This window comes from Eptatretus burgeri, unplaced genomic scaffold (assembly GCF_056783735.1).
Source record: "Eptatretus burgeri isolate ZD-2024b unplaced genomic scaffold, Ebu_testis_v1 Ebu_testis_scaffold_132, whole genome shotgun sequence".
Taxonomy (NCBI): domain Eukaryota; kingdom Metazoa; phylum Chordata; class Myxini; order Myxiniformes; family Myxinidae; genus Eptatretus; species Eptatretus burgeri.
In genome coordinates this window covers 2,501-5,966 of record NW_028222082.1, presented here as the reverse complement: position 1 = coordinate 5,966, position 3,466 = coordinate 2,501, and the positions used below count along the sequence as shown (strand labels likewise).

At 35.5% G+C, this 3,466-nt stretch overlaps 1 long non-coding RNA gene across 1 annotated transcript in view; it reads right to left on the bottom strand.

Moving 5' to 3' along the window:
* Positions 1-2,871: 2,871 nt before the first annotated feature.
* LOC147007500 (uncharacterized) overlaps positions 2,872-3,466 on the bottom strand; it is a 1,801-nt gene continuing 1,206 nt past the window's right edge. The window contains exon 3 of the long non-coding RNA XR_015054147.1: positions 2,872-3,446. This is a non-coding gene — a long non-coding RNA (uncharacterized LOC147007500). The remainder of the gene's footprint in view (positions 3,447-3,466) is intronic.

Sequence of the window (3,466 nt, the reverse complement as noted above, 5' to 3'; positions counted from 1 at the left end):
AGGGAAGAGGAGGAAAAGGAGGAGGAGGAGAGAGAGAAGGAGGAAAGAGAGAAGAGAGAGAGGGAGGAAAGAGAGAGAATGAATAAATATCAAAATATGGAAACCAGTGAGATTCAAAAAAGAATAGAGGTATTAAAGAAATTAACTTATCTCACCAGGGAGGAATACAAAGAATTAAAGTCTATTTACAATACTTTCGACAAGACTATCGACATCGAGAAGACATGTATTTTAATTCAAGTTTTTTCTTAAATAAATGGAGGAGAGAGTGAAGGCATTTCTAAGGATTCTTTATGTTTTAAAAATTAAGATTCAAATGTGCATGTTGGAAACTAAAAAGGTTTTTGCACTCTGCAGAAATTTTTCTCATAAATAAATGAGTTATTGTCTCAAATGTAAAAAGAAAACTAATACTAAAAATATTTCATATATTAAAAGTAAAAATAACAGGGTTATACAAAAAGGTATATGTTCGGTGTGTGGTTCAAAAAAAAAATCAATTTATCTCCAAACACAAACTCGGAGGAGATATACAAAAGTTTTTATCAGGAAGTAAATTTACAACTACTGGAATACCAGGGGAATTACATCTTCCAGGGTATTCTTTCTGTGGTCCAGGCACAAACTTGGATAAAAGATTAGATGAGGCAGACAATCCTAAATCCTGGAGTAAACCAATCAATAGAGTTGATGAAGTGTGCATGAGACACGATATTGATTATGGGAATACCACAACGTTGGAAGAAAAGCATGAAGCCGATAGAGAAATGTTATATAATTTGTCTCTGATACAAAATCCAACCTTGAGAGAAAAAGTTGATAGGTTCATCGTGAAGAAGATGATTAGTGCTAAATTGAAACTTGGACTTGGAAATTCAAAAAACTTATAGGCTCTAATGATGCCATTAAGACTGAAGAGCAATTAGCTGATGAATTACATAAACCAATATTCACAAAGTTTCAGAGAAGGAAAGTTTATTCCAAGGAAGTTGATTATATCTGGTCTGCTGATTTGATTGAACTCAATAATGATAAGGGGTACAAGTATGCTTTAACCGTTATTGATTTGAGGAGTAGATATGCGTGGGTTGTCCCTTTAAAAAACAAAACAGGTAATACTCTTGTGTTAGCTTTTCAACAGATATTTAATAAAAGTAAGAGAAAACCTAAGAAATTGTGGACTGATGAGGGTAGAGAGTTTTATAACAAGACATTTATGAATTTTTTAAAAAATAACAGTATTACATTATACAGTACCTTTAATGAAGGGAAGGCAGTTGTTGTTGAACGTTTTAATCGTACCTTAAAAGAGAGACTATATAAAAAATTCACACAACTCGGTTCACAACAATGGTTATCTTTTATTCAGGATATTGTGGATAAGTATAATGACACGATTCACACATCAACGAATATGAAGCCATCAGAAACATTTACAAAATTAAAATATGAAAAAGAGATTAATGTCAGAAAACCTAAGTTCAAAGTTGGTGATATCGTAAGAATATATAGGTGGAAATCTCATTTTGAAAAGGGTTTTACTGAACGATGGACGAAAGAACTTTTTAAAATTGTTGATGTAATAGATACAGTTCCTTGGACTTATAAAATATATGATTTGGAAAGGGGAGAGATTTTAGGTTCATTTTATTCACAGGAATTACAAAAGACAAAACTAAGCATATAATACACCTTTGTGGACACTAGAGGGACAAGTATATAATGTGTGTCAAGGGGGACGTTCTTAGATCTGTGAACCCCAAACACAGAATCCTCAACTGAATAGTCAAGGCTTAACTTTTGTTTGTGTGTGTGTGTGCAATGGGAGCAATAGGTTGGCGCTTCACTCCCTCCTACTATACACCGTTGTGGACACTCGAGGGCCAAGTCCGAGGTGTATAACAGTATATAATGTGTGTCAAGGGGGACGTTCTTAGATCTGTGAACCCCAAACACAGAATCCTCAACTGAATAGTCAAGGCTTAACTTTTGTTTGTGTGTGTGTGTGTGTGTGTCCCAACCCTCACATTCAAAATCTCAACCCCAACCCTCACATTCAAAATCTCAACCCCAACTCAATCCTCGCCCAACACAATGTCTTTTTCAAAATGAGATTTCCACCTATATATATATATTTTTACGTTTTTTTTTCTTCTTCCAATTCTGTCTTTTAAGGCTTTCAGGTTTGATGACGTAGAAAGGGGAGTAAGCCTGCACTTTCTTCCCAGAACTTTCTTGATCTTGCTCCCATCAAGCACCATCCGACAAAGAACTACATCGATAGGTTTAGATCCCAAAGAGTGATAGCAACTCCAAAAGTCTCCAAAATATAAATAAATAAAATAATAATAATAATAAATAAATAAATAAATAAATAAAAGCCCCCAAAAAAGTTTCAAGTGTCCAACATAAACCCAACTTTCCAAGTCTTCAAGGTATAACCACATTCCCGTTGAGTTTCCAAGATATGTATCACATTGTGAGTTATCAATCCAGAACCCACATTTCAAGTATTCAAAGTAAAACCAACTTACAAAGTCTCTTAAGGATAACTCATTTACTGATTTTTTCAAAATTTGTGAGTCTCCAAGGTAGGCCCCATATTTAGAACCATCTTGGCAGAACCCTTTTCCTGAGTCTCCAAGGTAGTTATTTAAACCATCAAGGCAGAACTCATTTACTGATTTTTCAAAATTTGTGAGTCTCCAAGGTAGGCCCCATATTTAGAACCATCTTGGCAGAACCCTTTTCCTGAGGCTCCAAGGTAGTTATTTAAACCATCAAGGCAGAACGCATTTACTGATTTGTTCAAAATTTGTGAGGCTCCAAGGTAGGCCCCATATTTAGAACCATCTTGGCAGAACCCTTTTCCTGAGTCTCCAAGGTAGTTATTTAAACCATCAAGGCAGAACTCATTTACTGATTTTTCAAAATTTGTGAGTCTCCAAGGTAGGCCCCATATTTAGAACCATCTTGGCAGAACCCTTTTCCTGAGTCTCCAAGGTAGTTATTTAAACCATCAAGGCAGAACTCATTTACTGATTTTTCAAAATTTGTGAGTCTCCAAGGTAGGCCCCATATTTAGAACCATCTTGGCAGAACCCTTTTCCTGAGTCTCCAAGGTAGTTATTTAAACCATCAAGGCAGAACTCATTTCTTGATTTTTTCAAAATTTGTGAGTCTCCAAGGTAAAACTTGTATTCTGGCTCATCAAGGTATAACTTGTTCAGTGGGTATTGTCTTGATAACTCACAATGAGTACTATTGCTGTAAAACTCTTTTTCAGGATTTTGCTGGTCTCCAAGGTATAACTCTTTGGTTGGGTCATCAAGGACGAACTCGTTCTGTGGGTCTTGGTCGCTCATAAGGTCTTCAACCAAGCCAACAATTTCCCCCCAAGTTGTAGCAAAAGCAGTATTTTCATTTCGTATTTCAGACACAATTTCCTGTGAGAGAAAATAATAAT